The 21,785-nt window shown below is 42.8% G+C and overlaps 1 long non-coding RNA gene across 2 annotated transcripts in view; it reads right to left on the bottom strand.

Annotated features, from left to right (window-relative positions):
• The window catches only part of LOC132537627 (uncharacterized), a 33,053-nt gene extending 11,884 nt beyond the window's left edge, over positions 1-21,169 (bottom strand). The window contains exons 1-3 of one of the 2 annotated variants that reach the window (XR_009549089.1): positions 21,120-21,169; positions 20,769-20,828; positions 19,528-19,584 (exon numbers count right to left, since the gene is read on the bottom strand). This is a non-coding gene — a long non-coding RNA (uncharacterized LOC132537627). The remainder of the gene's footprint in view (positions 1-19,527; positions 19,585-20,768; positions 20,829-21,119) is intronic. The other variant, XR_009549088.1, reaches the window with a different exon arrangement.
• Between the last annotated feature and the right edge of the window lie 616 nt (positions 21,170-21,785).

The raw sequence follows: 21,785 nt of genomic DNA, 5'->3' as shown, positions 1-21,785 counted from the left end.
AGTAGGGCACCAAAGTAAAAACCCTGTGGTGAGGGGTAGACATGCAGCTTCCTGGGCCAGTGGGGGGTGGGAGTGGGTAGAAGGGATGGGTCACAGTCTTTTGGTGGTGGGAATGGTGTTTATGTACACTCCTAGTAAAATGTAGTCATATAAATCACTAGTTAATTAATATGAGAGGGGGAAAATTAATTGTATGTCTCAAAGTTTTTCAAAACACAAACTGAATCTTTTTAATATATTGGCTATGTAATTAATATGCAGACTCTCTCAAAAGCCTAGACCAAGTAGATCAGAAGCATCCAATAGCACAGCTATATACAAGATACTGGGTACTGTACAGCAAACCATAACAAAAGGACTTTTCAAAGTTAACCCAATTACCAAATAATGTGATGATAACATTAACTATCCATTGTCTTTTTGAACCCTAAGACAGCAGGAAACTCACAGCTCCACTATAGAGCCTCTACTTCCCCCAGTCCTGGAACCCTTGGATAGGGCCCACTTTCCCGTATGCCTCTCCCAATCCACATCAAATAATATTGCATCCGCCGATCACAACCTAAACAACGCAACGATTGCCACCTCAACATGCTTCACTTCAGACTGTGTCCAGAGACTTCACGTGTGGAATGACAACCCTTCAGCTTCATTACTCTGGTGAGACCTTTCCTTTCATAGTATACTCTAATTCCATCTCAGGTTGTTCACTTTTTTTTTTTAACCAACTCTGGCTTATGGTGGTGTGGGGGATTGAACCTGGGACTTTGGATCCTCAGGCATGAGAGTCTGTTTGCATAACCATTATGCTATCTACCCTCCGCATTATTTATTTATTTTTAATAGTAACCTTTAGAATTTTATTTTACTTAATTGGTAATCCCTCTTTGATAGAACAGAGAGAAATTGAAGGGGCTAGGCAGTGGCCCACCTGGTTGAGCACACGTGTTACAATGTGCCAGGACCCAGGTTCGAGCCCCCAGTCCTCACCTTCAGGGGGACATCTTTGAAAGTGGTAAGGCAGTGTTGTAGGTGTCTTTCTCCCTCCCTTTCTTTTTTTTTTTTCACTTTCTAACAAAGTCCCAATACCTAGATATACACCAGTTTCTGTGAGAGAGAGCATATGTTCACATGTATCTGTAAACTACTGCAAAATATATACCTGAAAGCAGAAGTACACTAGAGTTTGCAGTGAGTACCTCCCTAACACTTCCTCTCCACTATTCCAAGCTTTGGGTCCATGATTGCTCAACAATTTGTTTGACTTCGTATGTTAACTCTCTTTTCAGTCACCAGGTTCCAGGTGTCATCAGGATGCCGGCCAGGCTTCCCTAGACTGAAGACCCCAGCAATATGTCCTGGAGCCCCGCTTCCCCAGAGACCCACCCTACTAGAGAAAGAGAGAGGCAGACTGGGAGTATGGACTGACCAGTCAACGCCCATGTTCAGTGGGGAAGCAATTACAGAAACCAGACCTTCTACCTTCTGCAACCCACAATGACCCTGGGTCCATGCTCCCAGAGGGATAGAGAATGGGAAAGCTGTCAGGGGAGGGGGTGGGATATGGAGATTGGGTGGTGGGAATTGTGTGGAATTGTACCTCTCCTACTCTATGGTTTTGTTAATTAATCCTTTCTTAAATAAAAAAGAAAAAAAAAAGTTTTACTAAGTGCAAGGACCTGGGTTTCAGTTCCCGTTTCCCACCAGCAGTGGAGATGCTTTACAAGCAGCAAAGTTCCCATCACCAGAGTTCTGTGTCCCATTCCCTCCACTGGAAGCTTCTCTAGTCTTTATTCCTCTGGGTGTATGAACCAATATTCTTTATGGGGTGCAGAAGGTGGGAGCCATGTTTCTTATAGTTGCTTCTCCTCTCCACATGGGCATTGGCAGGTAAACTCATAGTTGCCATGCTCATTTTTATTCCCAGGGCTCAGCAGGACAGGTGGCCATTGAGCAGGTTCTCTTCACATTGCGTTTAGGTAATACAAGTGATATGTTATCTTCTTAAAACGTATTTCATTTATTTCTTTTTAGATAGAGACAGAGAGAAATTAAGAAGTGGGAGAGATACCTGCAGCCCTGTTTTACCACTCGTAAAGCTTTTCCCCCTGCCAGTGGAGACCAGGGCCTTGGGCTTGAACCTGGGTCCTTGTGCACTATAATGTGTGCTTTTAACGTGGTGTGCCGTGGCCTGGACCTGACAAGTGGCCTTTAAGGACAGCATCTCAAGCCCCAGTAAGCTTCCATCCTTTCGATGCCCAGGGAAAAGGGACCCTGGATGACATGGCAACCCCTTTAATCCTACCTCTGCAGTAACATAAGAGAATGAAGCCTAGAACCTGTGATTCACTGCCCATGCCCACCCAAAGGGGTCCCTTCTTCTCAGAAGCATCCCTGGCAGCTTGAAAATGTTCACTGGTTTTAGACCTCTAGGCTCCTCAGGACAGAGATCTCTGTTGGTTTGCCAAGGAAGAAGAAGCCAAAGTTCTCAAGGTCCAGGACTATATTAGGAAATAATTGCACCAGGGAGACAACAGACATGTTTGTTTTCTTCCAGAACAGTCTACTCTGCTTATCTCAGACACCTCCCTTTCTAGAGCAGAAATCAGAGTCTTTGCAGTTATATTCTGTCTGGGTTTGGAATGTTCTCCTTCTATCTAAATGAGGTCTTGCCCTTGGTATTTGTGAAATCATTTCCAAATAAATTGTTTTCCTGAGACCAACAGATAGACTTCAAAAAAACTCAAACAAGAGCTGCATACGCAGGAGGCATTTCTGAAGGCAAGTGAGGGAAGCTCTCTTAATGGTCACTCATTTGTTTATGTGCAAAGCAAAAGAGAGCTGCTTCATAATCCTGCTAACTGATCTCCCTGGCTGATAACCATTTTGCTGAGGGTCCTGACAGGTCTGTTCCATGGTGGAGAAATGGCAGGATCCTCTGAACACACTTTCTAGTGCTGCTCAGACTTCACAGTTCTTAATACTTTCAAGCCCATCATAAATAATGTAAGGAGAAAACTGGTATACTCCTGTGAACTCACTGCCACCTTCATCTGTTCCTCAAGGCCAATTCTTCCTTAAACCTTTGATAAAAGAAGATGCAGCCCATGGCTTTGCGGGTCATTTCCTGTTAATTGAGGTGCCTTGGTTTTCTGATAGCTACAATACTACTCCTTTGATTAAAATGTCTAGTTACAGGAAGTAGTCAAGATTGATATCTGTTACTTTCTCCTGGTCTGAGTCAGCCGCCATCAGGATGCTGCAGTGGGGAAGCTGGTACCATGGCCCTCTCCTGGGTGCCCTTGTCTTGTGTTTCTGTCTTTGCCCCACTGGCATGAGAGTTGCTTGCCCCAGAAATGGAGAGTAGGGAGGGTGGTAGACAGTGTCAATCTTCTTCTTCTAGCATTTGCCCTTCTTCCGTAGCCAGTCAACAGCGTCAGGTTGAGCCTGATGTAAAGTTTCGAGACCTCCTTTGAATCTGGAGAGGTGGCAGTCGTTGACTATGTGGGTCATAGTCTGTCTGGAGCCGCAGGGGCAGTTCGGGTCGTCTCTGGCTCCCCAGTAATGGAACATAGCGGCGCACCGGCCATGGCCCGTTCGATAGCGATTGAGGAGGGCCCAATCATAACGTGCTAGGTCAAAACAGTGTCATTGAGTCATATCTAATCAGTCTTTTTGCTTTGCTGTCACTGCTCATTAGTTTTGGTCCTTCCTGGATACTTCTGAGGGTTCTTTAGGGAAGCCTCCTTCATCCTGGTGATATCTCTTTACTCTCTATGGCTAGAAATTAAGGACCAGCCTCAAGCCTAAGACATAGACAAGAAGCGTCTTGACCCACAGGTAACCTCACTGGGAAAAAGACATGATCAGACCGAGATTTCCTTAAAGAACCAAAATATAATCTACCTTAGGGGGCTTCGTAGAGTCTGTCAGAGTGGAGGAAATGTCTTTCACTTGAGTAAAACAGAGGTGGGTCTAATATGAAAACTCTAATAACAATCCCATGCATGCTAGTTTACTGACTTCTAAGTTACAAAGTGCTTTTGGAAGCCATGTGTGCAAAGAGAATCCATAGTTCAGTGAAGCAGTTAGGACATAGGAGTAAGGGAGAGTATTATTCCAGGACACCCAATATGATCCTTAAATAGTAGAACACTGAGTTCTGAAGGTCCTGAGGAACCTTCAATTCTCTTCTTCTAAACAAAACAAAAAACAAATGTTTAGAGGCTAGTAAAATTCTCACCTCATTATCTAAACTTTTCATTTCATTATACTTTGGGAAAAAATCTATTATATCAGGAGCATATATAGATTCTGTGGAAGTATTTTACAAAAACGGAAATATATAGGAGAGAAGACTATATGTCAAAGTATCAAGATAGGACAACTACAAGCTGAACTATGGACAACTGGTCATAATGAAGTTAGACTTAAAAAAAATCTAGAATGAGGGAAGTAACAGTGACAAATAAAGAAACAAGTACAGTGGCCAGATAGTGGCGCACCTGGTTGAGCACGGATGTTACAAAGCTCAAGGACCTGGGTTCAAGCCCCCAGTCCTCCACCTGTGGGGGGTAGGGGTAGCTTCACAAGTGGTGAAGCAGGTCTGCAGGTCTCTCTCTCTCTCTCTCTCTCTCTCTCTCTCTCTCTACCTTTCTCTCTCCTCCTCCCTCTAGAATTCTGGCTATCTTTATCCAATAAATAAATAAATACAATGTCTAGAAACGTTAAAAAAAATAAAGAAAAAAAAAACAGTACAAGGGCGGGGCTGTGGAAGGCCTAGTTGAGTGTTCATCCTACCATGCACAAGGGCCTGAGTTCAAACCTTTGCTTCTCACACACGGGGGAGAAACTTCATAAGTGGTGAAGGAGGTCTGCAGGTGTCTTTCTTTCTCTTTCTCTGTCTATTACCCTTCTAAATTTCTCTGTCTTATGAAGTGAAATAGAGGGGAAAAAAAGGAACAAATGGTCACCTTGAAAAACTGTGGATTCCTAGTGCCAGAACTAGAAAGAGAAAGAAAGAAAAAAAGAAAGAGAGAGAGAGAGAGAAGGAAAGAATGGGAGAAAGGAACCAGTAAAGAGCTATGAGTAGTCCTGGATATTAAGGACTAACCTGGGGGCCAAGATCTAGCACGTTACCATGAGTGAGGACTAGAGATCAAACCCACGTTCCCTACCTACAGGAGGAAGTTTCACAAGCTTTGAAGCAGCTCTGTGGTGTCTCTCTCTCTCTCTCCCTTTCCCTCTCTACACCCATTCTCAAGTTCTCAAGTTATTTATTTGTTCTAATAAATAAAGGGGAAGTATAATCACTGGGAGCAGTGAGTCCCTCATGCAGGCACCGAGTCCCAGCGATAACCCAGGTAGCAATAAAAAGAACAACAAAAACGGACAAAAAGTACTGAGTATCAGAATCATGAAAATTTACACGTGGATGAGGCCATAAGTGCAACCAAAAACTTTTTCTTAAAACTTCATTTTACGGTATGAGAGATTCTTTAGATTTTTATCTCACTTTCCATCTTACATCCTTTCAGCCACCAAGTTACAGAAGATACTATGATTTCCATCCTGAACTCCCTGGGCACACAACATCACCCATGTGTCCTGGGACCTCACCTCCTAGGGGCCCTGCCCCACTAGGTAAGGGTAGAAACAGGTTGGGGTTATGGATCTACCTTCCAACACCCATTTCCAGCAGACCAGCAATTACAGAAGCCAGCACCCCCACCTTCTGCACCCACTAAAGAGTTTTGGTCTGTATTCCTAACAACGTATAAAGAATAAGCATGCCTCCAGTGGAGGGGAACTGTATGGAACTATACCCCTGTTATCTTACAATATTCTAAATCAATATTAAATTACTAATAAAAAATAAAACATAAAGAGAGAGTTTGGTTAGTAACCACCCCATTGCCAGTGTGATGGGTAAATAATGTCTATTACTGTTGTGTTTACACATATTTTACTTACAGAGAAGGTTCACAAGAGTCTTGGAATAGATTCTACAACAGGATTATGGATCTTTCTCAAGTCTCCTGTGGTGCTCTTTGTAAAGTCTTTGGATAACAGTTGCATTCTCTGCATTGCTGTGGAGACCAACCCGGTCGGTCTATGCAGGTGACCACTGTATCCTAGTCATCAAAGGGTATTTCTAATGAAGTTGCCTTTGAAAACATCCTAATCTTACTTCTTTATGCCGAGCATTTTACACTTGCACAGTAATACTTTGACTTTTTTTTTAATTCAGTGCACTATTCAGCTTTCGCATATGGTGATGTGGGGGATTGAACCTGGGACTTTAGAGCTTCAGTCAAGAGCATCTTTCTGCATAAACATTATGCTATCACCCCTACCCTTTGATTCTTAGATAATGATGATGTCAGTGTTAACATTCTACATTAAAAAATGTGGCTTGTGGGAGTTGGGTGGTAGTGCAGCAGGTTAAGCACACATGGCGCAAAGTGCAAGGACCTGCATAAGGATCCCGCTTCAAGCCCCCAGCTCCCCACCTGCAGGGGAGTCACTTCACAGGAGGTGAAGCAGGTCTGCAGGTGTCTGTCTTTCTCTCCCCCTCTCTGTCTTCCCCTCCTCTCTCCATTTCTCTCTGTCCTATCCAACAACAATGACATCAACAACAACAACAATAATAACTACAACAATCAAACAAGGGCAACAAAAGGTAATAAATAAATATTAAAAAAAGAAAAAAAATTTAAATGTGGCTTGTAAAGGGTAAATCATTTACTCAAGTTCACATTATAAATACTAATGTTAATATCCTTGTCTTCATTAATTATACTTCATTTGCCTGTAGTAGTTTGACTCTTTTAAGAAGAAAATTCTCTTTAGTAATTTATATTTATTAATGAATTGACTTAGGATAGAGACAGAGAGGAATTGAGAGGGGACAGGAAGAAAAGGAGAGAGGAAGAGAAAAAGAGAGACACCTACAGCACTGCTTCACTGCTGTGATGCCCTACACACAGGTGAGAGCCAGGGACTTGAACCGGGGAGCACCACCTCCTGCCCTCCCCCCACCCCAGCCCTAGCAGTTATCCAGGGATTCTCCTAAGGTATAATTTAGTGAGAGCTCCTTGCTTCACAGGTGAAAATATCCTGGGTCACACTTGGCAAGTGTCAGACTCCCAGCTTAATTCAAGGTGTCAGGACATCACATTGTGTCTATGTATGTCTTTCCTTTTTAAGGACCCAGACAGGTCTTCATTCAGTTTCTATGCGATGTAGAATGACAGTCACTTCTTCTAGCGTTTGCCCTTCTTCCTTAGCCAGTCAACAGCGTCAGGTTGAGCCTGATGTAAAGTTTCGAGACCTCCTTTGAATCTGGAGAGGTGGCAGTCATTGACTATGTGGGTCATAGTCTGTCTGGAGCCGCAGGGGCAGTTCGGGTCGTCTCAGGCTCCCCAGTGATGGAACATAGCGGCGCACCGGCCATGGCCTGTTGGATAGCGATTGAGGAGGACCCAATCATAACGTGCTAGGTCAAAGCCGGGTTGACGCTTGCAGGGGTCTGTGATGAGGTGTTTGTTCTTTACCTCAGCTGACTGCCAACTCTGTTTCCAAGAGTCTGGAACAGAGAAGTTCAGTGTAGTCGTAGGAGACCAGATTGGGTGACGAGACATCAAGCGTTGGACAGTCACTAAGAAACACATGCATGTGACTGTCACTGAGTCCTAATCTCCTCCTCCTTCCTTCCTCACTGAAGTAGCCAGCAGTGTAAGCCACAAGCAAAGTGAATTAGAAATCCAACGTAAGTGCTCTGTGTTTATATCAGTTTCAGTGTTGGCTCCCAAATACAAACCAGTATCAACAGTTTGAAATGACTGTGTTAACATTTTCTGTTTCTAAGCTAAGCTAAACACTGGAGCAAATTGTATTGCAACATGTATTTGTTTTCACTCCAATGCAACCGATATTCTCATCCAAGGCATATTAATAGTTTCCCAAGGTTATTCACATAGTAGTGGCGGAACGGAGTTAGTGGAATAGGTTGGTTTACATATTTGAGTAGAAATTTTTAAAACTCTTCAGTTTTCGCAACTCAAAAATGTGTTTTTTTTTCTTTATTAAATTATTTTGCTCTGTGTCAGATATAAATATTCTTATACTTCGTTCAGTAAACACTCCATGTTGGCCTACGATTTGCAGCCATAGCCCCTCTGTGCAAACACAATAAAAAGATTGCTATGAAGCTGAAAAAAATTTTTTGGTAAGATCCAGAAGATTTAATGAAAAGAAAAGCCTTAGCCTACACTCCTCTGATGCTGTAAGCAGTTTCCTTAGAAGTGAGTTCATATTATTAGTGCTGACCCATTTTCTCCAGGATCACTTGATTTCTTTCGACTACAAAAGCATTCCCTTAGGAGGAAAATTAGCTTTAAAAATAAAGAGGAAAAAAAGCCTTTTTATAAAATGAATTTTAAACAAAGCTAGACAGAGACCAGAACACTATTCTGGCCCTTGCTGTGTTTGAGATCAAACCAGGAACTTTATGAATTGTATAGTTATAAATGATGGATCAAATATTAAAGCTGCTTTTGTCAGTTTATCATCTGTAATAGTCAACGATTCAAAAAATACCCAGATGAAATTTTAATTGAAAAGACAGAAAAATTAAGCTCTGATACATCCTCACAATGAAATGGTCGGCACACAGAGTCTCTCTGTCAGTACCACATATACTGTGGAAAAGTGTTTACGAAATGGGGGTAGTTTCTAAATGCATACTAAAAATACTGTTTATTTCATTTCCACAATGATTATTTTTTACCTTTTAGATGTGCTACATGAGGAGGGCTGGCTGGTGGCTTCCCTGGTAGAAGATATCTTTAACTGAGAGATCTGGGGTCTGGTTCTGGGACACCACTACGAGTGACTTCAGGAAGCAGAGTGGTGGAGTAGTGTTGAAGTATCTTTTCTTTCTCTCCTTCTCTACCTGTCTCTGGCTCTCACTTTCTATTAAAAAGAATAAACAATCATGAGCAGTGGAGTCATGCAAGCATTAAGTCCCTGTGACAAATTTGGAGGCAAAAAGAGAGAGGAAGAGAGAGAGAGAGAAAGAGAGAGAGAGAGAGATAAACCAGAAAGCCTCATACAACTCATGGTGTCTACTAAACATTGTTGACCAGGGAGTAGGGAGTTGTGCTGGTCAAATTTCTTTTCAATTATTTATTTTGTTTAATTTATAAAAGATCGAGGTGGGAGGGAAGAGAGAAAAATGAGAGAGAGACAGAGACAGAGAGAATGAGAGAGAGAAAAACAGGTCAACAGCCCTTTTCCACATGTGATTCTAGAGACTGAACTATAGATCCCAGGCACTCAGGCAGTCTAATACCACCTCCTAGGTTGCATGAATCTGACTTTCTTCCTTTCTTTCTCTCCTTCTCCTCTATTCTATTCTTTTTCCTTTACTCTTTCTCTTTCTCCTCATCACAGCCCTGCTCAGCTCTTGTTGATGGCTGTGCTGAGCATTCAACCTGGAATCTCTGGTCCCTCAGGCAGGACAACCCATTGCACAGGCTACTGCTACACTACTCATGGTTCTTTTGCTTTTCTTTTTTTTTAATATTTATTTTATTTATTTATTCTCTTTTGTTGCCCTTGTTGTTTTATTGTTGTCGTCGTTGTTGGATAGGACAGAGAGAAACGGAGAGAGGAGGGGAAGACAGAGAGGAGGAGAGAAAGATAGACACCTGCAGACCTGCTTCACCGCCTGTGAAGCGACTCCCCTGCAGGTGGGGAGCTGGGGTTCGAACCGGGATCCTTATGCCGGTCCTTGTGCTTTGCGCCACCTGCGCTTAACCCGCTGTGCTACAGCCTGACTCCCGGGTTCTTTTTCTTACTGGTTGAGAGGTAATTCCCACTCCTTATTACTTCACTCAAGAAATCACTGAAGGACAACTCTCCATAAGAAAACAAATCCTGACTGCCACGTGGAAATCTTAGATAAACTTCTTGTAACAAAAATGTGCTAGCAGCAAAATCCATTCGATATGAAAGTTTATATCTTTTCCCACTAAAATTATAAGCAAGAACAGAGTGTTAACTCTCACCACTCATACTTAAAATAGAAATGGGAATCTTAAGCAGTGTAGAAACACAGGGGGAAAAGGGGGAGTGAAATCTGTATTCTGAAAACAATGCAGTTAAATTCTCTGTTTGCAGAAAGGTATGATTATCTTCACTGAAAATCTGAAGAGCTCTACAAAAACTGAATAAAATTTTTCTAGACTCATACATGATTACATATAGACTTTGGTTATGGTGAAGTCACCGACAAAAATAAAATCAACAGACAAAAATAAAATCTTGTCTTTAAATATTAGCAATAAATAATTGCAATTCAGTACCACAACTGCTATGCCATCTTGACAGTACCCTCCCTAAATACAAGTAGAATTTAAAATCTTTATGTAAGGTCTATAAGCTGAGAAAAGCAAAGTGCTGAGAAATCAAAGGTCTAGATGACTGGAAGGCATATGTAATCATTTATCAGAAGGCATTCCGGAGTTAAGGTCTCAGGTCTACAGAAACAGTTTGACGACTATTCCGACCAAAGAGAGAATAGCTGACTCTAAAATTTATACAGTAAGGCATATGAATTACAATACTCCAACTATTTTAAAAAAGAAAGCTAAAGATAAATGAATGAGGCCAGGTGGTGGCACACCTGGTAGATCGTACATATTGCAAGGTTCAAGCCCCCAGTCCCTAACTGCAGGGGGAAAGCTTGTGAGTGGTGAAGCAGGGTTGCAGGTGTCTATCTGTCTTTTTCCCTCTTTTTCTCCCTCTTCCTCTTGATTTCTGGCTGTCACTACCCAATAAATAAAGATAATTTTAAATAGATAAATGTGTGTTATCTGATTATATAATTTACTCTAATGCTCCAATAATCCACACTGAAATAGAACAGAGAGTACAGAAATAGACTCATACTAATATGATTAGTCAATGTTGGGCCAAGACAAAAGAAAGCAAATCAAGATAAATCTTCTCAACCAATATTGAACAGTGAGCATCATGTGTAAAAATAATAAACAGTAAAATGATTTCCAGAAAAAGTTAACTTGAATTATAAATATAAAATGTGCAACAATTAAAATATTATATTAAAATATGATCAAAACACTTAGGGATATCGGCTGGGACTATGATCTCTTGACATGTTCTGTACCTACAGCCAATAAATAATTGCTCACATCAAGACTTCATCAGAACCAAATTTTTCCTGAATAAGACTCAACAAAAAAAAAAAAGTGAGGCCATGGACTAGGCAGAAATTCTTGGAAATTATACATCTGACCAATTAGTGATATCCAGATAATGAAAAGAACTCCCAAAACATTAGGAAAGCAAGCAAGTTGACAAAAAAAAATTGGTAAAGCTTTAATTGAATACACAGCAGGTGTGCATGCCTCACAGATGTGACAGACATGTCAGTGACAGATACGCACATTAGTGACTCCTCCTCCTCATTAGTCTTTAGAGAAATGCAAATTAAATCTGAAGTGAGATTAGAATATCCAGACCATTTTTAATAAGAAAGTTAGAGCTAAATGAGTGGGGCCAGATGGTGGCACACCTGGTAGAGCACACATCTTACAAGGTGCAAGGACCCTGGGTTCAACCCCCCAGTGGACACCTGCGGGGTTGGAGGGGGGCTTGTGAGTGGTGAAGCAGGGCTGCAGGTATCTCCTGTCTCTATGTAAACATCTGAAACGGAACACATGCAATTTGAAAATGTGTGTTTGTGCGTGTGTGTGTGCACATGAGTGTGTGTGCATGAGTGTGTGTGTGCATGAGTGTGTGTATATGTGTGAGTGCGTGTATGTGTGAGTGTGTGTGTATGTATGAGTCTGTGTATCTGTGTGTGTGCACTGTGAGTGCGTGTATGTGTGAGTGTGTGTGTATGCGTGAGTGTGTGTATGTGTGAGTGTGTGTGCGTGAGTGTATCTGTGTGTGTGCATTGTGAGTGTGTTTGTGCATGAGTGTGTGTATGTGTGAGTGTGTGTGTATGTGTGAGTGTGTGTACGTGTGAGTGTGTGTATGTGTGAGTGTGTGTGTGCATGTGTGTGTATGTGTGAGTGCATGTGTATTCTTGTGTGCGCATATGAGTGTGAGTGTGCATGTGAGTGTGTCTGTGTGTGCATGTGTGTGAGTGTGTGTGTGTATGTGAGTGTGCATCTGTGTGTGTGCGTGCATGTGTGTGTGTGTGTGTGTGTGTGTGTGTGTGTGTGTGAGTATGTGTGTGTGTGTGTGTGTAGTAAGTGCTTGCAAGTGAGAAGCTGGAGTCCTGCAGAGCTGCTACAATGGGATACACAGATTACCTAGTGGAAGGACAAGTTCTGGAGTTCTAGCCCCTGTTCCCCACCTGCAGGGGTTCAGCTTCAAGAGCAGTGAAGCAGGGCTGTATGTGTCTTTCTTCCTCTCTATCTCACCCAACCCCTCTCAGTTTCTCTCTATCTCTATTCAGAAGCTAAAAAGAAAGAAAGGAGAGAAACACAAGGAAAAATATTTTTTAAAAAATGGCCACATGGAGCCGTAGAGTCATTCAGCAATAACCCTGGGGGCAGTACCAAAGAAGACAATAAGATAAAGACATATGAGAAGCAGCTAGAATTTTCCAGCTTTCTGGCAAGACTATAAGCATGTACACATACTCTGGAGAACAACCTTGTAGAATCTGATAAAATCCACTTTGCATGTAAATTAGCAGTGACAGTCTAGCACTTGCCGCCCCGAGAGAAGTTCTTCTTCTAGCGTTTGCCCTTCTTCTGTAGCCAGTCAACAGCGTCAGGTTGAGCCTGATGTAAAGTTTTGAGACCTCCTTTGAATCTGGAGAGGTGGCAGTCGTTGACTATGTGGGTCATAGTCTGTCTGTAGCCGCAGGGGCAGTTCGGGTTGTCTCTGGCTCCCCAGTGACGGAACATAGCGGCCCACCGGCCATGGCCTGTTCAATAGCTATTGAGGAGAGCCCAATCATAACATGCTAGGTCAAAGCCGGGTTGACGCTCGCAGGGGTCTGTGATGAGGTGTTTGTTCTTTACCTCAGCTGACTGCCAACTCTGTTTCCAAGAGTCTGGAACAGAGAAGTTCAGTGTAGGCATAGGGGACCAGATTGGGTGACGAGACATCAAGCATTGGACAGGGTGGGCGAAGATATCCTCGTATATTGGCAGGTCCAGTCGAGCATAGATGTGGGAAATGAACTTAGATGATGCCGCATCCCGACGAATATCTGGCGGGGCGATGTTGCTAAGAACTGGCAGCCATGGAACCAGGGTGGAACGGATGGTTCCAGAAATTATCCTCATGGAGGAATATAATTTGGAATTGACCAAGTGGACATGGGAGCTATGGAACCATACTGGGGCACAGTATTCTGCAGTGGAATAGCATAATGCCAGAGATGATAATCGTAGTGTGGAAGCGCTCGCGCCCCATGAGGAGCTGGCCAGTCTTGCAATGATGTTATTCCTCACACCCACCTTTGCTGCAGTTTTTATGAGATGTTCGTGAAATGACAGAGTGCGATCGAGAGTAATGCCAAGATAGACTGGCTGGGCTTCATGCCGGATTCTCATATCGCCAAGCTGCACATTAAGCTCACGCAAGGCCGAGGCATGGTGTAGATGGAAAACAGATGATACCGTTTTTGCAGTGCTAGGGATTAGTCATCATTTTTTACAGTAATCAGATATCAGAGACATGTCTTTCGTGAGTGTTTCCTCGAGGATGTCAAACTTGGATGCCTGAGTTTCACAGCAGATGTCATCGGTGTAGATGAACTTCCTTGAAGAAGTTTCTGGGAGGTCATTGATGTAAATATTAAATAGCGTAGGAGCCAGAACAGAGCCCTGGGGGAGGCCACTTGAGACAAGACTCCATCTGCTAGACTTGTCACCCAGATGCACCCGGAATCTTCTGTTTTGGAAAAGAAACGATATAGTGTTGGCCACCCATGGAGTCAGGCATCTTGAGATCTTGACTAGGAGACCATGCTGCCAGACCGTGTCATAGGCTGCTGTGAGATCCACAAAGACAGTACCCGTCTTTAAATTCTTCTGGAATCCATTTCCAATGTAAGTTGAGAGGGCCAGGGCTTGTTCGCAGGTAGATCTTCCTGGGCGGAAACCAGCTTGGGCGGGTAATAGGAATTTCTCTGTAAGAGGAGAAATACATGACAGAAGCAGCCTCTCAAGGAGTTTGTAACACACAGAGAGGAGAGAAATTGGTCTATAGCTGGTGGCCAGTGTTGGGTCTTTCTTTGGTTTCAAAACTGCTATTATCTTCGCATGACGCCAAATTTTGGGCATAGATTCAGATTCCAAGATGTGGGACAGGAATGAAGTGAGCCACTTCTTTGCCATGGGGCCCAAGTTAAGAATGAGTTCTGGGGTGATGTTGTCATAGCCAGCAGCCATTCCCGGTTTAAGCCTCTTCAAAGCATCTTCCAGTTCAGACAGTGTAAAGGGAGAGAGTTTTGGAGATGGACAAGATAAACGGAAGTGGGATGACCACTCATGGGAAATTTTTCTTTTCCAGACTGGGTCAATCTTAGCACGTCCAACTTGAGTTAGGTGACTGGCCACTGAGTTTGGAGATACGGGAGGATGGGAGATGGGAGGGGGTTGGCTACCGGCACCCAGACTATGAAGAAGCTTCCAGGCCTTCCTACTTGAGTGGGTGAAGTTCAGACTTTCTATGAGTTGTTGCCAGTGGGCTTGGCGTGCTGCATCCAGGAAGGCAATGAGATGGTCAGCCACATCTGGGTCGCCCGACTCATCAAAAAGGTTTAGTAGTTGCTCGCATTCAGCATCAAGACAAGGCGTATAGTTAGCACGTCTCCCAGGAGGAATGGCTTGGGAAGCTGCTTTCAAGATGGCTTGGTGGAAGCACCTGTAGGAATCTTCAGAGGGGATAGAGTTAATTGGAATTGCAGGAATAGATTTGTTGGTAAGATCACTGAACAGACGCCAAAGAGAAGTGAAAACCTTTCTCTACATTCATATTTATGGCAAGACTCTTCCTAATCTCTGAATGTTATAGACAGCACAGAAGTCCTTAGTTACGAATAGAGAGCCAACTGTATAATATATGCACAGAATGGAAGATTTGTCATCAAAAACAAACAGTAACAGGACAGACTGATGCACACAGTAGGATGGGTGACGAAGTCAGTCTCAAAGAGGAGATACTGAAATTTGCCATTTCTGTGGCATTCTAGATGAGCCAAACCTGAAGTGGCAGAGAACCAATAAGGAGTTCCCAGGACAATTTATTTATTTATTTAAATTTTTTTATAAAAAGGAAACATTGACTAAACCATAGGATAAGAGGGGTACAATTCCATACAGTTCCCACCACCAGAACTCCGTATCTTATCCCCTCCCCTGATAGCTTCCCTATTCTTTATCCCTCTGGGAGTATGGACCCATGGTCATTATGGGATGCAGAAGGTGGAAGGTCTGGCTTCTATAATTGCTTCCCCGATGAACATGGGTGTTGACAGGTGAATCCATACTCCCAGCCTGTCTCTCTCTTTCCCTAGTGGGGAAGGGCTCTGGGAAAGCAAAGCTCCAGGACACATTGGTGGGGTTGTCTGTCCAGGGAAGTCTGATTGGCATCATGCTAGCAACTGGAACCTGGTGGCTGAAAAGCGCCTTAACATACAAAGCCAAACAAGTTGTTGAACAATCCTAAAGGCTAGAATAGTGCAGATGAAGAGTTGGGGGTGTCTCCGTTCTGTAGATAGCTAGTAGGCATATTTTAGTTATATCCCAAAAGGCCTATGGCTATATTAGTTTTTCTTCTTTTTTTTTTTCTCCTGAGCCTGAAATCTGATATGCTGGTGGATCCAAGTTATTGTCTGGGGAGCTAATGTCATGGCTGGAAAAAGAAACAGAAACCTGGATCAGGGAAGAGAGTAGCTCCCTAATATGGGAAAGGGGTATAAATACTGTTGACTGTAAACCTCATTGATTTGATGTGATCTGGGGCCCATATTCAGCTTAGGAGCCTATGTGACCTCTGCATCCCTGTAGATCTGAGCTCACATTCTGTTTTCATGTGAAGGAACATTCTAAACTGCCCTAATATCAGGACCCATCTTCCTCACGTGTAGCATAGAGTATATTATCCATCCTCCCTTTGGAGGGTGGAACATTCTCTACTATTGTTAATCCAAGTTGAAGGCAAGGTCCTATGGGGGCCCACAAAGAGGTCTATTGTGTTGTTCCTGATAGAAATGACTGGTAACAATGGAGAGAGGGATTTATTTGAGGTCTAGGCCCATCATGTGAAGACAATTTTTTTTGGGGGGATAGTGGAGGTGAGTAGAGAATTTATATATTTATTTTGCTTATGGCTACCCAAATATATGCCTGTGTTTAAAAACTATAATTGTTAATTTTCATTACTTTTAAAAGAAGCATTTAAACAATGTCTTCTTTTGGCTTGTTTTATGGCAAAGCTGTGACCTCAAGTATACATGTTTGCACGACTCCTACAATGATTTTTTTTTCAAGACAGTCAGAGAAAGATAAGAGAGAGAGAGACATCACAGGAGTGCAGCTTACCCGTATTTGGGGGACTTCCGTGAAGTTGTGGCATTTGAACTTTATGCATGTCAAGGCCTTCCTACCCACTGAGCAATCTCTCCTGCCCCAGCTTCATCTCTATGAAATTCAACTTGGGTGTCATAAAACAAGTAAATTAAATATATATATATCACAGGGCTGTAAGTTTAAATTAGTGGTATTCCTTATAATCAGATTAATTGGGCTTAATGAAGGGTAGTTTCTAGACATTATTTCTAAAGTCCAATGAAATCTACTGAACAAACTAGTAACTGAACAGTGTGACTATATTGGGTCATTGAATATAATTGTTTTTAGGTTTTCAACATTTGTAATCAGGAAAAAAATTGAGTACAATAAGCACCTGATAAACATTAAAAAATTTAAGGACAAAAATTTAGACAAGAGAACCCTTGCTTTGCTCTGGTTTTCTAAATTCTTAGTTTCTTTTATTATTATTATTGCTGTTAGATGCAGTAGTTTTAAAGTTTTAAGTATAGTTGTTTTTCTGCTTATAGTGTGAGATGGAAAATTCCTTACCCTTTGCCCTAGAAAAACAGAACCTAATCAGTAAGCCACCAGTTGTTTACCAAGACCCCGCATACAGGCAAGGCTTATCAGGACCTTTGCACAAGGAAGCTGTTTACCAGAAGGCTAAAGCTGATGGTGGGAGGATGTGATGACCCTACTCTGACTAGGTTCTATTGGTTGTGTGGTTTTGCAATGTTTGAAATTAGCCCGTGCTTTGCTTTGAGTGGATCATGCTTTTTGCTAGGTTTGAAATGATTGGATTCCGCGTTTTCTATAGCGTGTTATTGGATATAGATGGATAAGGTGATGTGTTCCCCCTCCCTGAGTGTATTCAAAAATCCTATAAATTGTGTGGTTTGGGCCTTGTTCAGGGTCGAGCTGGTGGACTGCTGTCAGTCACCTCTCGGCCCGGATTTGAATTCGTGAATAAACATCTTTTGCTTCCTTGCAGTGGATGGTGGTTTGATTTTGCTCGCTAACAATTGCTGATGTTGTTGCTGTTGTTGTTGTTTTCTAAATTCTAGGACTCTCATCCATGGGTATGACATGATGAAACAAAGAAGCAATTCATGGGATTTGGAACTCTCTGAAGATCAGCCTAGCTCTTTGTTGTATGCTCTCCCCCTGCCAAGAAAATTGGTTCAGTCCTGCTAGTTTTCGTGGGCCCGCTTGTTCCCGCCCCAAGGAACCCCGCCAGAGTTCCAGAGTTGGAAAGTTCGAGAGTGCTTGGCGCCACTGTGGGGGAAGGAGGCAGGAGAGTTCTGTTTGGTGATTAGTTTGTCTTAGTTTATAAATCGTTGTTCCTGAATAAAGAAATACAGCTTCCCTGCCCAGCCGTGTGTCCCCAAGTCTCTGTCTACCGCCGCGACGCTAGCCCGGCCTGCTGGAGCCCCTGAATTCTAACAACAGCTCTTATTACTCACACCTACCCTCTCACCAAATAATTCTTGAAGACACATCAGGAATGGTCTGCAAAGTAATAATCAGTTTGGGATTATTTCTGGCAACTATAAATGTGTTATAGTTGTATAATGACCCATAGAAATTTAAAAAAAAAGAATTATCTTTATTGGGAAACAATGTGGGTGGTTGCTTCCTTGTAAATCTCTCAAATTATGGGACATAATGAGAAAACCATTTTTTTCTGAACAGGTAGAGCAACGCTAGGGGCATGTCTGCCTTTGCTTTTTCTCCTCACACAGGCCCGAAGTGTCAGTTCTCTGAAAACCTCTTAGCTCTGAACTCTGCCAGTAATGACTCCAGTAACAATAACTGTCAGGGACTGGAATAGTAAACATTTTGTAAAAGCAAATGGCTTCCAAATGTGAACTTTTTCTCAGTGAGAGCATCCCTGAGAGCCTGTCTCGGAAGGCCCCAGTAAATGAGGGTATGAAACAGCTACATGAGTACAGGCTCACCTTCTGCAGTCTTTCCAGCTTCCCTGGGAAGGTGATTTCATCTGCTCTGTCCAATAGACAGTGTGAACCTTCCCGATTACTTTGTAGCTTTTACACAGTGAATCATTTACAATGGTAATTAAGTACACCCTGGCCTCAGAGCTGGGGATGCTCTATAGTTGGGGGGGGGTGGTTACTGGTCAGTTTCTCTGTAGTTTGAGTCTACAGTCTAGAGAAAAAACTACCTTTAATTGGATTCAAAGTGCTTTTCTCGACTTTCAGAATGACTATTAAAGCTTTTTATGTACTAGGACAAGTGACTCAAAGCTGTTTACTTGTTTCATTAGAATCTGCAGGATTATAAACTACTAATAAGATGCAATACAAAACAGGATTTGAGATGGTGTTTAAAAAAATGGTGACTCTATTACTTTACCCCAGGCAAGACTGAGGCCCTCTAATAAAGTCATGGACCCCTTGGAATATACTTAAAATAGACCTACTAGCTATTTCCAAAACGAAGACCCCAAATCTTCATCTGCAATATTCCAGCCTTCAGATTCATGATTAATCAACAATTTGTTTGCCTTTATGTGTTAACTTTTTTTCAGCCACCGCGTTCCAGATGCTAGCATGATGCCAACCAGATTTCCCTGGGCAGATGACCCCACGTATGTGTCCTGGAACTCCACTCCCTCAGAGTCCTGCTCCACTAGGGAAAGAGAGAGGCAGGCTGGGAGTATGGATTGGCCTGTCAACACCCATATTCAGTGGGGAAGGAATTATAGAAGTCAGACCTTCCACTTTCTGCACCCCATAAATGACCCTGGGCCTATACTTCCATGGGGTTAAAGAATAAGAAACTTTTCAGGGGAGGGAATGGGATATGGAGTGCTGGAGGTGGAAATTGTACCCCTCTTATCCTATGGTCTTGTCAGTGTTTCCATTTTATAAATAAAATTTTTTTTTTAAATGGTGGGAGAAGGTGGGAGGTCCCTTACCTGGTTGAATGCACATATAACCATGTGCAAGGACCCAGGTTGAACTGGCAACGCCACCTGCAGGAGGGGGATAATTCTTAGAGCTGAGAAGCAGGTCTGCAGGTGTCTGTCTTTCTCCCTTTCTGCCTCCCTCTTCCCTCTCAATTTCTCTCTGCCCTAGCTAAAGAGAGAGGGAGAGATAATGCCCCCCCGGACCCAAGTGATAACTCTGGTGGCCATAAAAACTAAAAATAGGGAACAGACTAATGAAAAAGGCAGCAACAAACGTATTTTAACAAAGTTTTAGAGACTGTTTTAGGGCAAGGGTGAGATTTTTCTGTACATCTGCCACAGAGGAGGAGAAAATGTGTCCATGTGTCCACACCACCTTACTGTAAGCCACTGACCCCCAATATATTGGGGGGAGGAGTATTATCTATACTCTTATGAAAGTATGTTTTCACAAAAACTGTCTGCACTAGACCAAAGGACAGCATATAGGAGAGGTGGGATTTATTTTTAAAAATATTTTCTGTTTATTATTAGAGACCAAGAGAAATTGAGAGGGGAGGGAGAAATAGAGAGGGAGAGAGACAGACAGACTCCTGTAGCCCTGCTTTACCACTTGTGAAGCTTTTCCACCTGCAGGTGGGGACCTGGGTCTTGAACCTGTCTCCTCTTACACTGTAATGTCTGCATTAAACCAAGTGCACCACTGCCTGCCTCCCATGACTAATTTTCAGTGTCTTTGTCTCTAATGTGTATTTTTAGGGGTAGGAGAAGCCTAAGTAGTGGTCTAAATGGAATTGTTATTTCTACATTTTTGGACTTAAGTTGGATTTTATGTGTTTCTAGAGTGTACTCTTGCTATCCTAATTCCATGTTAACAAGTAAATATGTCAGTATTTTGTAAGAAAAGTGCATGCTACTAAGAGATTAAGACTAAGTTGGGATCTTTTTTATTGCATCCTAATAGAAAAAAATCAATGTATTAATTATTTGGGGGAGGGTTTGAGATTTTTAAAAAATCTTTATTTATTTATTGGATAGAGACAGCTAAAAATCAAGAGAGAAGAGGGTGGTAGAGAGGGAGAGAGACAGAGAGACCCCTGCAGCACTGCTTCACCACTTGCAAAGCTTTCCCCCTGCAGGTGGGGTATTAATTAATTTTATTAGGTGCCGTGCCAAGCCAAGCGATGCAAGAGTGCTTTCTTCAGCACAGCTTGGCTTTGCCTCCTGTATGCTTAGGTACAAGGCCCTACCGTCTTCTGGATTGCTCCCCAGGTTCTCCTTCGGTTCCTGGGCACTTTCTTAGTGCTTCCCTGCTGACACAAATCATTCTTTGGAAACATGGGACTGACTCATGTTACAAAACTAAAGGGATTGTTTTAAAAAGCAAAGAATTTCTGCTTTAACTGCCATCTCGAGTTTCTAGCCTAACAGCTTCCAGCCATCAGAGCAGCTGAATGAAGTTTGAGAAAAACAGGGACATTCAAAGGTAATTAGAATCAGCAAAGTCAAACCGAGCTCATTCTCTCTCTAGCCAAGGGATCTCCTTGTGCCATGATGATCACCCCAAGGGCTGGGCTGTGGCGACTCAGGCTAGTACATACCTTGCCATGAAGAAGGTCCTGGGATCATACCCCTGCTCCCCACCTGCAGGGAGACACTTCAGGAGTAGTGAAGTGGGTCTGCAGTTGTCTGTGTTTCTCCTTCTACCCCCACCCCTCTCAGTTTCTCTTTGTCCTATCCAATAAAATAAAAAAAGATGGGGGGATGGCTGCCAGGAGTGGAAGATTCATAAATGCTGACATCGAAACCCAACAAAAACCCTTGTGGCAAATAAATAAATAAATTCATTTATTTCTTAATTTTTAAAAGGAGGAGCCAGGTGGTGGCACACCCAGTTAAGGGCACACATTATAGTGCACAGGGACCCAGGTTCAAGCCCCTGGTCCTCACCTGCAGAGGGATAGCTTCACATGTGGTGAAGCAAGGCTGCAGGTCTCTCTCTCTCTCTCTCTATCTGTCTCCCCACTTCTCTTAATTCCTCTGTCTATATATAATAATAAATAAATAAAAATACTTTTAAAAAAAAGGAAAATAGGGGGTCTAGCTGTAGTACAGCAGGTTAAGCGCATGTGGCACAAAGCGCAAGGACTGGCAGGAGGATCCCGGTTCGAGCCCCTGGCTCCCCACCTGCAGGGGAGTTGCTTCACAGGTGGTGAAGCAGGTCTGCAGGTGTCTGTCTTTCTCTCCCCCTCTCTCCATTTCTCTCT

The sequence above is a fragment of the Erinaceus europaeus genome, chromosome 3 (assembly GCF_950295315.1).
Source record: "Erinaceus europaeus chromosome 3, mEriEur2.1, whole genome shotgun sequence".
NCBI classification, from domain to species: domain Eukaryota; kingdom Metazoa; phylum Chordata; class Mammalia; order Eulipotyphla; family Erinaceidae; genus Erinaceus; species Erinaceus europaeus.
The sequence above is the reverse complement of the archived record's forward strand: the minus strand, read 5'-3'. Positions and strand labels throughout refer to the sequence as shown.